This window comes from Phyllobates terribilis, unplaced genomic scaffold, assembly GCF_046119375.1.
Source record: "Phyllobates terribilis strain yellow unplaced genomic scaffold, ASM4611937v1 Scaffold_5__5_contigs__length_657084704, whole genome shotgun sequence".
Lineage (NCBI taxonomy): Eukaryota > Metazoa > Chordata > Amphibia > Anura > Dendrobatidae > Phyllobates > Phyllobates terribilis.
The window spans coordinates 245,085,485-245,099,863 of record NW_027362765.1 but is presented as its reverse complement, the minus strand read 5'-3'; the positions used below and the strand labels follow the sequence as shown (position 1 = coordinate 245,099,863).

The 14,379-nt window shown below is 55.8% G+C and overlaps 1 long non-coding RNA gene across 2 annotated transcripts in view; it reads left to right on the top strand.

Annotated features, from left to right (window-relative positions):
- Positions 1-14,379, top strand: part of LOC141271092 (uncharacterized) — a 163,485-nt gene that overhangs the window by 2,954 nt on the left and 146,152 nt on the right. The gene's annotated exons all lie outside the window — the stretch shown is intronic.

The following is a 14,379-nucleotide window of genomic DNA, read 5'->3' as shown; positions in this document are numbered from 1 at the left end:
GTACCACAAACGGCCGGTCGAAGTCAGCAGCTTGAAGTACAGGGGAGCTACTTAGGGCGGTCTTGAGTGCCCTGAAGGCTGTCTCGCAGGCGACAGTCCAGTCGACTGCGACAGGCAGCTTCTTCTTGGTGAGGTCCGTCAGGGGCTTGGCCAAGATGCTATAGTGTGGAACGAACCTCCTGTAGTACCCGTCAGTCCCCAAGAAGGACAGCACCTGCTTTTTGGTCCTGGGGGTGGGCCAGGATGCGATGGCATCCACTTTTCCAGGTTCTGGCTTCAGAACACCCCCGCCTACCTGGTGACCCAGGTAGAGGACCTCACTCATGCCCAGCTGGCACTTTTCCGGCTTGATGGTCAAGCCTGCCCGGTGGATCCAACCGAGCACCTGCTGCAGGTGCTCTAGGTGATCCTCCCAGGTGGGACTGAAGACTGCAATATCGTCCAAGTACTCAGCCGCGTACCCTCCAAGTCCCTCAAGCAGCGTATTGACCATCCGCTGAAAAGTGGCAGGGGCATTCCTCATGTCGAATGGCATCACTGTGGACTTGTATAGTCCAAAAGGGGTGATAAAGGCAGAGCGTTCCCTTGCCGTATCCCCGGCTCAGATCCATGATGGTCAGGTACTGGGCCCTGACCATACGATCGAGCAGGTCATCGATGCATGGTATGGGAAACGCATCGGGGACCGTCACCGCGTTGAGCCCCCGGTAGTCCATGCAGAACCGCGTAGTTCGGTCCTTTTTAGGAACGAGAACTACAGGTGAGGCCCACGCGCTGTTGGATGCCTGGATCACCCCCAGCTTCAGCATCTCGTCTATCTCTTGGCACAGGTTTCCTGCACCTCGAAAGAGACCCGATATGCTGAACGCCGGATCGGGGGGTGATCGCCGGTGACCACGTCGTAGACAGCCATCTCAGTCCATCCGGGCAGGCTGCTGAACAGCTCCCGGAAGGAGTGCAGGGTGGCCTCCAGCTGGGACCGTTGGTCCTCTGTGAGCTGGTGGCCAACCCTCACATCCTCGATGGATCCACCCGCCTTGGCTTGGGCGAGCAGATCCAGGAGGGTTTCTACTTCTCCCTCCTCAGGAAGGTTGCACACTGGGTGGGCATATGCTTCCCGCTCATGATGAGCCTTCATCATGTTCACGTGGAAGGCCTTCCTCCTTCCACGGGCGTGGTCCAGGGTGACCAGATAAGTGACGGCGTTGAGTTTCTGGTGCTCGAGATATGGACCTTCCCAGTCTGCCTGAAGCTTGTTCTGTGGTAAGGGGACCAGTACCCACACTTTTTGACCCACCTGGTAGGTCCTCTCACAAGCATTCTGGTCGTACCACCGCTTCTGGCCGGCCTGGGCCTGGGCCATATTGTCCTGCATCAGCTTTGCCAAGGCCATCATCCTGTCCCGGTCGCGCGCGACATACTCGATGACCGACACCTCCGAGGTGGCTAAATCCTCTTCCCATGCTTCCTTCACGAGAGCCAGGGGTCCCCGTACACGTCGCTCGTACAGGAGCTCAAAGGGGGAGAACCCCGTTGAGGCCTGCGGAGCCTCCCGGTAAGCAAATAGCAGGTGCGGGAGAAGACGTTCCCAGTCGCTCCCGTAGGAGTCAGCGAACATCTTAAGCATCTGTTTCAAGATGCCATTGAACCGCTCACACAGGCTATTAGTCTGTGGGTGATACAGGCTGGCCACCAGGTGTTGCACCTGTATTTGCTTACATAGGGACTCCATCAGCCCCGACATGAACTGGGTCCCCTGATCAGTGAGCATTTCCAGGGGAAATCATACTCTGGAGAAAATCTCCAATAAGGCGGTTGCCACTTTGTCGGCCTTAGTGGACGACAAAATTACCGCTTCCGGGTACCGGGTGGCGTAGTCTACTACAGTCAGTATGAAGCGTTTCCCGTGGGGGCCAGTGGGCAGGGGTCCCACGAGATCCACAGCCACCCTCGAGAAAGGCTCTCCAATGATTGGCAGAGGTATCAGTGGGGCTTTGGAGCGCCGCCCTGACTTCCCCACCCTCTGACTGGTGACACACGACTTGCAGTAGGCCGTCGCCTCGGCTCCCATCCCAGGCCAGTAGAAATGCTGAGCTATCCTGGCCTTGGTTTTAGCCATCCCCAGGTGTCCGGCCATCGGAATCTCGTGTGCGAGCCGCAACAATTCCGCCCTGAACGGATAGGGTACCACTAACTGTCGGTCCCTGGGCCACGCCTCCGGTGAACCCTGCTGGACCGTCATCCGGTACAGCCGTCCCTGGTCCCAGACCACATGCTCGCCGTCTGAGTCCTGGGGAGGCTGTGCCGCCCGCTCCTTGAGCGCTTTCAGGCTGTCGTCGGCTTCCAACGCAGCCCGAAACTCCTGACTCGATGGGGCAAGAATCAAAGAAACTGCCACATCTTCCGTCAGCACCTCCGGACATGTCTCCTGGCCGCTGTCTGACCCAGCTGCCACTTGGTCAGAAATGGGGAAGCCTTCGGACCTTTGCGAGACTCCTTGGGATCCGGCGCTCCCACTCCTGGTGACAGCGGCTATGACCGCTGTGACCGTGGGTAGTGCCCGCTTCCCCTCGGTTTCTGACCAAGCCGCCAGATCAGGCAGGCTTCCTAGTCCTGTCGACATCCCGGACATGGGGAACTCCTGCTCTGGGGTCTTACCTGGCGGTTCCTCTCCTGGGACAACCCCACCCCCCATGGCTTGAGCCCCCCCTGCAGAGGCCCTAGACTCAGCGGCCTGGATTCTCCTGGAAGCCCTACACTGCCGGTAGCATCCTTCCTCTCCATCCCTGAGCCTCCCTCTACAGGATCCTGCCTCCCTCCTCCCTCACTGGAGAACAAGAGATCCCTGTGCGCTGGCTGAGCACCTCTGGGGGCATCCTCACCTTCCTCACCTGCTCTCACTAACAACCCTGTTTGTGTTGTGTCTGTGTGTGGGTTACTCTCAGGTTCCACTCCCTCCTCCTCCGCAGGAGACACACTCCATACAACATTATTGGTGTTAGAAGCAGATAAATCAAGACATTTTGGGGGGCTGAACTTGGGGGTTCAGTGGGTACATACTGCGACACTAGCCGCCCCAAGTCGGTCCCTAATAAAACGTTTGCGGGAATATTTGGTGTTACTCCCACCTCCCGCATCCCCTTCCCGGCACCCCAATCCAAATACACCATGCCAACTGGAAGTGCCGGCTCCACGCCTCCAATCCCAGAGACGGAAAGAGTCTTTCCCGGTACAAGGTCTTGAGGGGACACCACCTCAGGCCGTACCAGGGTTCGTTCAGCGCAGTGTCCCGCAGTCCCATGACCGCAGAACGGCCTATGGTGATGGGTTGGATATTGTCCAGGGACCTACCACCACCCCCTCCCACACACAGAACATTGGGCGCTCTCTGGGACTGGGATGGGGCCCTTTGGCGCTGGGAACACTCAGCCCTAAAGTGTCCTGGCTTGTTGCAATGATGACAACGTCTTACGTCTGCTCCTTGCCTGGAGAGGGCAACAGGGGGATACACCCCTTGTGTTCTGGGGGCTGGGGAAACAGGGGCAGGATTGGGCTTACCCCCTCTCCAGGTGCTGCTGGCAGACTTCTTCGGCTCAGGCGCCCTGTTATTGGCATACTCATCTGCCAGGGCGGCTGTAGCAGAAGCCCCCGTTGGTTTGCGGTCACGGAGGAACAGTCAGAGGTCCTCTGGGCAGTTCCACAAGAACTGCTCCGTGACGAATAGTTCCTGGACCTCCTGATGGGTAGTAAGCGCTAGACCCGAGGTCCAGTGCTCTGCGGCTCTCAACAGCGCCCGCATATGATCGGTCCAGGTGTCCTTGGGGCCACGCAGCAGGCTCCGGAACTTCTGGCGGTAAGACTCCGGAGTGAGGTTGTACTGCAGGATCAGGGCCCGCTTGATGCTGTCGTAGTCCTGTACCTCCCCGGCAGGTAAGTCCCCCAAGGCATCCAGGGACTTACCCCTCAAATGGGGGGTCAGGTATCTTGCCCACTGATCCTGGGCCAGATGGTGCTGAAGGCAGGTCCTTTCGAGTGCCACCAGAAAGGAGTCCAGGTCTCCATCTTTCTCAAGCAGGGGGAAGTCCTCGGCTCGGACTTTACAGGTCTTCGCCTCCTGCTGTGCTGGAGGTGCTGGATGGAATCTACGCTGAGCCAGGTCCAGTTAATGCTTGCGCTCCGTAGCTCGTTCTGCACACTCCGCCTCTCGTTCTGCACGCTCCGCCTCTCGTTCTGCACGCTCCGCCTCATCCATGAGGAGCCGAAAAGTGGCGGTGTCCTCAGACCGCTGACTGGCCAGGGCCGATTGCAGGAGGGCATCCATGCTGGACAGGCTGTGGTGGGCAGGCGGTGGGCAGTCCACTGCGGGACCGACTACTGGGGACTGGCTCCTTGAGGTGCCCGAGCTGAGCTCCTCCCCACCATGAGTAACATTGTCCTCCCCCGCCTGCTCACCGACCAAAGCATTGGTCTTCTCCTTCACTTTGTTCCTGGTGCCTTCCGCCATCTTGGTAACCTTGGGTCACTGACACCGCTGCAACCCTTAGTTTGCACACACCTTGTTATAATTTTACTCTGACCGTCTAGTGTTGGGCTGACCTTAAGACTCCAGCAGTGGAAATTACCACTGGCAGTCTTTAGTGTCTGTGAGTAGGGATCCCACGTACACTATACTCTGCAATCCCACTGCTCTGCCACCAATGTGATGAATGCCGGCCAGTGGGTGCAGCTCTCTGGCGCCCCCTTACCTCTCAGGTGAGTCAAGGTACTGCACCTAGAGTAAGTAGTGCCAGGAAGCTGCTACCAGCGGGGGAAAACACGGTGGTGTGTTGTCCCTTACACGTCACCAATCCGTGACGCTACGATACAGGAACAACTCTCTGGCGCCCCCTTTCCTCTCAGGTCAGTCAAGGTACTGCACCTAGAGTGAGTGGTCGCCGGAGAGGCCGTCCTGTAGGCCTCTGGGTATTTGAGGCCCTCTGCAGTGAGGGCGGTATATATATTTCCCTGGCTGCGCCAGCAATATATATCCACACCTCCAACCGTCACTGCCAGCCTGCCTCAAATCCCCCAGATGGTATGCTGCCACCAGTTCTCGTTTGATACAAGCCCAGTCCGTTAATAGACTTGTATCGGGTCAGAAACCAACCCGGTAGCATTTCAGCCAAGCGTTTCCGGACCAATGGATTCGTATATGCAGAGTAAAGGGTACAGCCCACGATTAATTTATGATTTAATCGATTATAAGAATACACTAGATTACAAGGCTATACAATTAACTATACAACGGTATTTGGCCAGAATAAGAGATATAACAATTAGAATTACAAAACACAGGAATAACAACAATAAATCAGTTACCGTTCTTGTGGTTCAAGCTTAGTTGCAGTCGTCCAGGCCTCAGTAGCACATGGCAAAGGTGCTCCTCCCACTCAGAGACCTGGACCCGACGTTAGGAGTTGTTCACAGCATCTCCTGGGTCAAACTGAGGGGGTTTCTGGCTGTCGGCTATGCTAAAGTCCTGTCACGCCCACTCTTGGTGATGTCAGTTTACTAAGCCCCGCCCCCCCACCAATGCTCATTTTAGCTCCATTTTAGAAAAGTACCCATAACTTTCCCTGGGGTGATCTCATCGTATCACCAGAGGTTTCGTCGTGATCCTACTCTTCTGGGGAAGCTATTGACTCTAAACATGCCTCCCCTGGGACCTTGTATATGGTTCTTCTATATATCTAGCTTTCCAGGCCACTCATGGATTTATAAGTCCCATGATTGTGTCCGCGGGCACCTTCCCCACATGATACATTTTATTCGGGTTCCCTAACTTGTATCGTGTGGTTATGAATGGATAGTATCTGCAGCTGTTGGCGGCCATTTTCCACAAGGAAAGCACATGGTTTCTTCAGACAATGGAAAGGTTTGCAGGCTTGCACAAATGGTTTGCTTCTGGTTTCCAGTGACAGCCAGGTGTTAATTACCCCCCTGGGGCCTAGCTGACTCGGTCCTGCTTGGACACGGCAAAACTGGCCCATCTATTTACCATATCAAAGAAGTTTCTGGAGACTGATCTCCAGAGGTGGGGGCGAATTGCTCTGTTTACCAGGGGCTGCAGAAATGTGACATGGTAGAAGCTGTGTGAGGGATGTTTAGAAATGGCAATAGGGAATATCCTCAGGTATGACGTATCATACCTAAGATGGCGGCTGACTTTCATGACACATATATTGTTAAAGGGAACCTGTCAGCTTTCAAATGCAGTGCAATCTGCCAGCAAGTTATAGAGCAGATGGAGTTGAACAGAGTTGAAATCCCTGCTCCTCCTGTGCACTCAGGTCCAGTGGGCGGTCCTAATCAATGATTGACAGTTTTCCTTTTGTAAGTGTGCATGCTGTGATAGTCAATCACCAATTAAAAAACCACCTACCGGACCTGAGTGCACAGGAAGAGCAGGAATAAAATACGTGTTTTACGGAGTCTTTTCCCACACTACTATATACCAACTAGCTATTGAGCCCATTCTACGCCCGGGTGGCGAGCATTTTTATTGGTATATGTTTTCCCATGCTGGTATGTGCTACCCCCCTCCTGCTATTTGTGCTGCCCCCATCCTGCTATTTGTGCTCCCCAATCCTGTTCCTCCATCCTGTTATGTGCCGCCCTCATCCCTATCCTGGTATGCATGGTACCCCTCACCACCAATCCTGGTATGCATGGTACCCCTCACCCCCAATCCTGGTATGCATGGCACCCCTCTTCCCCAATCCTGGTATGCATGGCACCCCTCATCCCCAATCCTGGTATGCATGGCACCCCTCATCCCCAATCCTGGTATGCATGGCACCCCTCACCCCCAATCCTGTATGCATGGCACCCCTCACCCCCAATCCTGGAATGCATGGAACCCCTCATCCCCAATCCTGATATGCATGGCACCCCTCATCCCCAATCCTGGTATGCATGGCACCCCTCACCCCCAATCCTGTATGCATGGCACCCCTCACCCCCAATCCTGGAATGCATGGAACCCCTCATCCCCAATCCTGATATGCATGGCACCCCTCATCCCCAATCCTGGCATGCATGGCGCCCCTCATCCTGGTATGCATGGCTCCCTCTTACCCAATCCTGGTATGCATGGTACCCCATCCTTCATCCCTATTCTGATATGTATGGTACACCTCATCCTGGTATGAATGGTACCCCTCATCCCTATCCTGGTATGCATGGCACCCCATCCCTCATCCTGATATACATGGTACCCCTCATCCCTATCCTGGTAGACATGGCCCTTCATCCGAATCCTGGTATGCATGGCCCCCCCAGATCCCTATCCTGGTATGCATGGTACCCCTCATCCCTATCCTGGTATGCATGGTACCCCTCATCCCTATCCTGGTATGCATGGCACCCCTCAACCCAAATCCTGGTATGCATGGTGCCCCTCATCCCCAATCCTGGTATACATGGCACCCCTCATCCCCAATCCTGGTATGCATGGCCCCCTCATCCCAAACTTGATATACATGGCACCCCTCATCCCAATCCTGGTATGCATGGCTTCCTCATCCCCAATCCTGGAATGCATGGTACTCCGCATCCCTATTCTGGTATGTATGGTACCCCTCATCCTGGTATACATGGCACCCCTCATCCCAATTCTGGTATGTATGGCCTCCTCATCCCTCAATCCTGGTATGCATGGTACCCCGTATTCCTATTTTGGTATGCATGGTACCCCTCATCCTGGTATGCATGGCACCCCATCCCTCATCCTAGTATGCATGGTACCCAACATCCCTATTCTGGTATGTATGGTATCCCTCATCCTGGTATACATGGCACCCCTCATCCCAAAATCCTGGTATGTGTGGCCCCCTCATCCCCCAATCCTGGTATGTGTGGCCCCCTCATCCCCCAATCCTGGTATGTGTGGCCCCCTCATCCCCCAATCCTGGTATATATGGCACCCCTCATCCCTTTCACGCTGCACACATACAAAAAAAACCCACTTATACTCACCTTTCTTCCCTGTGCTCCAGCGTTGCTGTGTCCCGTTGTGCCGGAGGCTGGGGGAGGAGTGTGGCGCCGGAGTACGCGCGTGCCCATACCACGCTGTCCGGCGCCATTTTGCTGAAGACACACTGTAAATGTGTCTTCAGTAAAATGGCGCCGGATGGCGCTATCCGCATGCGCCAACGCCTCACTCCTGCCTCGGTCTACGGCGAGAAGAGAGGCGCCGCATCAACACTCCTCCCGGTCATGTAAGTATGGCGCCGGAGATTGCGGTATGCGTTCAGTGTCTATGCATACCGCCATCCCCGGCGCCATACACACTCCTCTTACCTGTTGTAGTGCCGGCGTCCCTGCCCTCTGCTAGGCAGGGACGCTGTTCCCCTCACCGCTCTGCTCCGTGCCCGGCGTCCCTCTCCCGCTCTGCTGGCAGCGCGTGCTCCTTCCCGGCCACTGTGCTTAGGGCGCGCGCGCGCGCCCTCCCTCCCTCTTAAAGGGGCCGCGCGCGCCGTCCTAAGGAGTCCCCGGCCAATGGCCGGAGGACTTTACCATATATAAGGCACCTCCTCCAAAATGGAGGTGCCCGAGCAATGTTGTTGCACCGTTCTACTCTGCTTCAGCCCTCAGGTCCCTTGCCAGTTACCTGCCAGTTACCTGCCAGATTCCTGCCAGCTTGCTGTCCTAATCCTGCCTGATTTCCTGTTACCTGCCTGCCTGCCTGAGGTCCGACGGTCTGCCTTACAACTCCGGTCAGTCTGTCTAAGGACCAACTTGCCCGCTCACCTGGGAGCACACATCAGCTACCTGCCTGCTTGCCTGAGGTCCGACGGTCTGCCTTACAACTCCGGTCAGTCTGTCTATGGACCAGCTTGCCCGCTCACCTGGGAGCGCTTCTCCGCTACCTGCCTGCTTGCCTGCCCGGAGGCTCCGCTGTCACGTGCTGTGACCACCAGCTATTCCAGACTCTTGCCCGCTCACCTGGGAGCGCTTCTCCGCTACCTGCCTGCTTGCCAGCCCGGAGGCTCCGCTGTCACGTGCTGTGACCACCAGCTATTCCAGACTCTTGCCCGCTCACCTGGGAGCGCTTCTCCGCTACCTGCCTGCTTGCCTACCTGGAGGCTCCGCCGTCACGTGCTGTGACCACCTGCTATTCCAGAGACTCTCGCTTGCTCACCTGGGAGCACACATCCTCCATCTGCCTTGCTAGCCTACCTGGAGGTTCAGCCATCACAGGTCGTACCTACCCTTTACCTAGAGACTGCCCCGGTCACTTGCCGTGACCTCCAGCCCGTTCTTCCAGAGACTGCCCCGGTCACTTGCCGTGACCTCCAGCCCGTTCTTCCAGAGACTGCCCTGATCACTTGCCGTGACCTCCTGCCCGTACACCCAGAGACTGTCCCGGTCACCTGCTGTGACTGCCTGCCTGGTCGCCACCCGCTCCCTTACAAGGACCGCTCCCTTGTATAGTAGCCCAGAGGTTCCGCCTCCCAGACCCGTTACAGTTTGCTCGGGCCATGGAACCCGGTGGCACCCAAGCTCCCTCGCTCTCGGACCTGTGTCATGAACTGTCCCGTCAGAGGTCCCAACAGGAGTCCATCCTGGGTCACCTGCGGAATGTCAATACTCGCCTGGAAACTCTGACTGCTCCACCAACAACCTCCGCCAGTGCCATGTCTCGCAATCCGGCAGCTCCGCTGTCCACTAACACCATGATATCCTACCCCGGACCTCGGCTTTCTGCACCTCCTCGCTTCGGAGGCGACTCAGCCCAGGCTCGGGGCTTCATAAATCAGTGCACCCTGCACTTTGAACTATTGTCCCACCAGTTTAACTCCGACCGAGCCAAAATTGCATTCATCATGTCCCATCTCACCGGGGAGGCCCTGGCCTGGCTAAATCCTCTATGGGAGAGAGGAGACCCCCTGGTGTCCAACTTGCCTGCTTTTCTCACGGCTTTCCGGAAAGTCTTCGACGAACCCGGACGGAAGACCTCATCCACATCATCGTTGCTACGCCTCCGTCAGGAAAGTCTCACCGTGGGCCAATATGCCATACGGTTCCGTACCCTTGCCTCGGAGCTGGCCTGGGATAACGACGCTCTGGTTTCCGTCTTATGGGAGGGTCTGTCCGGCCGTATTAAAGATGAACTTGCCGGTCGGGACATTCCTACCACTCTCGATGACTTAATAACTCTTGCCACCCGGATTGACCTACGGTTCCAGGAGCGTGCCAGAGAGGTCCACCTAGACAAAAATAAATCCTCTCCATCCCTGCTGTTGTCAGTTTCAATCGTCTACGGGGAGAACCGTTATTTCGAACTAGCCCAACTGGACTCTGGAGCAGCCGGGAATCTTATTTCACAGTCCCTGGTAGAGAAATACCGCATCCCCACCAAACCTCTGGCTGTACCCTTGTCTGTTGCTGCCGTGGATGGGGGGCTCTTACCACGCCCCATCCAACTCATCACCGAATCCATTACTCTGCAGGTGGGAATGCTGCATTCTGAAAGTATCTCCTTCCATGTTCTGCCTGGACTCTCTCACGCCCTCTTGCTAGGCCTACCTTGGCTCCAGAAACATGCACCCGTTCTTGACTGGCAGACCGGAGAAGTCCTTCGCTGGGGACAGGGCTGCCATAAGACCTGCCTGGTTCCCGTTCATCCCGTCCGTCCTTCTCCTACCCCAGCTAATCTACCTGGACTTCCGATTCCTTATTGGTCTTATGCTGATGTCTTTAATAAAAAGGAGGCAGAGACACTACCCCCTCATAGACCATACGACTGCCCTATCGACCTGTTACCTGGTACTTCTCCTCCCCGTGGGCGTATTTATCCATTATCCGCTGCTGAGACCCGGTCGATGTCTGAATATATTGAGGAGAATCTGGCCAGGGGATTCATCCGGAAATCTACCTCCCCGGCGGGAGCAGGCTTCTTTTTCGTCAAAAAGAAGGACGGCTCTCTCCGTCCCTGTATAGACTATAGAGGCCTTAACCAGATCACTGTGAAGAATAAGTACCCCCTTCCGCTCATTCCGGAGTTATTTGATCGTCTGAGGGGGGCTAGAATCTTCACCAAACTGGACCTCCGTGGGGCGTACAACCTGGTTCGTATCCGTCAGGGGGATGAATGGAAGACGGCATTCAACACCCGGGACGGCCACTATGAATATCTGGTAATGCCCTTTGGCCTCTGTAACGCTCCTGCCGTCTTTCAAGAGTTGGTCAATGACATCTTCCGGGACCTTCTCTACTCCTGCGTAGTGGTGTACCTGGACGACATCTTGGTCTTCTCTCCGGATCTCCAGACTCATCGGAGGGATGTTCGTCAGGTCCTGCTCAGGCTCAGGCAGAACCATCTCTATGCTAAATATGAGAAGTGCCTCTTTGAGCAGACCTCGCTTCCGTTTCTGGGCTACATTATCTCTCAGACCGGCCTACAAATGGATCCTGAGAAACTGTCTGCCATCGAGAAATGGCCCCGACCAGAGGGGTTGAAGGCTATTCAACGGTTCCTGGGCTTCGCCAACTATTACCGCCTCTTCATCCCGCACTTCTCTTCCCGGACTGCCCCAATTTCCGCGCTCACCCGTAAGGGTACTAATCCCAAAGAGTGGCCGCCCGAAGCAGAGGAGGCCTTTCTTTCCCTAAAACAGGCCTTCTCTTCCGCCCCGGTGCTGCATCGCCGGACGGCAACAAGCAGTTCTTCCTGGAAGTTGACGCCTCCTCCTCTGGAGCCGGAGCGGTACTTACTCAAAAATCATCTTCCGGGAGAATGGTAACTTGTGGCTTCTTCTCCAAACTCTTCTCCTCTTCTGAGCGCAACTATTCCATAGGAGACCGAGAGTTATTGGCCATCAAGCTGGCGTTGGAGGAGTGGCGTTACCTACTCGAGGGGGCTCTTCATCCGGTAATAATTTACACTGACCACAAGAACTTGGCTTACCTCCAGCATGCCCAGAGACTTAACCCGCGCCAAGCCCGGTGGTCCTTGTTTTTTGCTCGCTTTGATTTTGTTCTTCATTTTCGCCCGGCTGACAAAAACGTCAAAGCAGACGCCTTGTCCCGATCCTTTCTGGTGTCCGATCTCGAGGAAGAACCTAAACATATCATCGATCCCGCCAGAGTAATGCAGGTGGCTCCCGTGAGTCTAAATCGTCTCCCTCCCGGTAAGACGTTTGTTTCAGTACCTGATCGGGAGAAGATCCTACACTGGGGCCATTCGTCTAAACTAGCTGGCCACGCCGGTCAGAAAAAGACCCTCCAGCTTATTGCCCGGCACTATTGGTGGCCTACCCTGCACAAGGACATAATAGACTTTGTTTCTGCCTGTGTGTCCTGCGCCCGCAACAAAGTCCCGAGACATCTGCCAGCCGGACGCCTCCTTCCGCTTCCTGTACCTGCTGTCCCCTGGCAGCATATAGCAATGGACTTTATAACTGATCTCCCCGTCTCTGCCGGTTGTACGGTCATTTAGGTGGTCGCTGACCGCTTTTCCAAGATGGCTCACTTTATTCCCCTGCCAGGCCTTCCGTCTGCACCCGAGCTGGCTAAAGACTTTATCCGCCACATCTTCCGTCTTCATGGCCTGCCCCTCCACATCGTGTCGGATCGTGGGGTACAGTTCACCTCACGTTTCTGGAGAGCCACTTGTAAACTACTAGACGTCACCCTGGACTTCTCTTCCGCTTACCACCCACAGTCCAATGGTCAAGTGGAGCGGATCAATCAGAACCTGACCAGTTACCTCCGGCACTTCATTAATGCCCACCATTCTGACTGGGTGGATCTCCTACCATGGGCCGAGTTCTCTTATAATAATCACGAGAGCGAATCCTCCTCCAAATCCCCGTTTTTTGTAGTCTTTGGTCAGCATCCTCGGATTCCTTTTCCTGTCTCCACCTCTGTGGACAACCCGGCTGCGGAATCTCTCATTAGCAAATTTTCCTCCATATGGGAGAGTACCCGGTCCGCACTCCTTCTGTCATCCGAGCGTATGAAAAGACACGCTGACAAAAAACGCCTGGATCCTCCACAATTTCGTCCAGGAGATAAAGTCTGGCTCTCATCTAAATATGTTCGACTCAAGATACCTTCTTACAAGTTAGGACCTCGGTTCATCGGTCCTCTGGAGGTCATCAGTCAGATCAACCCGGTGGCCTATAAATTGAAACTCCCGGCCAACTTACGGATCCCTAACTCCTTCCATGTATCTCTCCTCAAACCCGTGGTGCTTAACTCTTTTTCCAAGTCTACAGGTACGCCTCCTGCTCCGGTTTCTGCTGAGGACGAGTTTGAGGTAGAGAACATTCTTGCCACCAAAAGGGTAAGAGGAAAGACCTTTTTTCTGGTAGATTGGAAGGGGTTTGGTCCTGAGGAGAGAACGTGGGAGCCCCAGGAGAACATCCATGCCCCTCTCATCCTAGCTAAATTTCTATCTGGCCTAAAAAAGGGGGGGCCTAAAGGGGGGGGTACTGTAGTGCCGGCGTCCCTGCCCTCTGCTAGGCAGGGACGCTGTTCCCCTCACCGCTCTGCTCCGTGCCCGGCGTCCCTCTCCCGCTCTGCTGGCAGCGCGCGCTCCTTCCCGGCCACTGTGCTTAGGGCGCGCGCGCGCGCCCTCCCTCCCTCTTAAAGGGGCAGCGCGCGCCGTCCTAAGGAGTCCCCGGCCAATGGCCGGAGCACTTTACCATATATAAGGCACCTCCTCCAAAATGGAGGTGCCCGAGCAATGTTGTTGCACCGTTCTACTCTGCTTCAGCCCTCAGGTCCCTTGCCAGTTACCTGCCAGTTACCTGCCAGATTCCTGCCAGCTTGCTGTCCTAATCCTGCCTGATTTCCTGTTACCTGCCTGCCTGCCTGAGGTCCGACGGTCTGCCTTACAACTCCGGTCAGTCTGTCTAAGGACCAACTTGCCCGCTCACCTGGGAGCGCACATCAGCTACCTGCCTGCTTGCCTGAGGTCCGACGGTCTGCCTTATAACTCCGGTCAGTCTGTCTATGGACCAGCTTGCCCGCTCACCTGGGAGCGCTTCTCCGCTACCTGCCTGCTTGCCTGCCCGGAGGCTCTGCTGTCACGTGCTGTGACCACCAGCTATTCCAGACTCTTGCCCGCTCACCTGGGAGCGCTTCTCCGCTACCTGCCTGCTTGCCAGCCCGGAGGCTCCGCTGTCACGTGCTGTGACCACCAGCTATTCCAGACTCTTGCCCGCTCACCTGGGAGCGCTTCTCCGCTACCTGCCTGCTTGCCTACCTGGAGGCTCCGCCGTCACGTGCTGTGACCACCTGCTATTCCAGAGACTCTCGCTTGCTCACCTGGGAGCACACATCCTCCATCTGCCTTACTAGCCTACCTGGAGGTTCAGCCATCACAGGTCG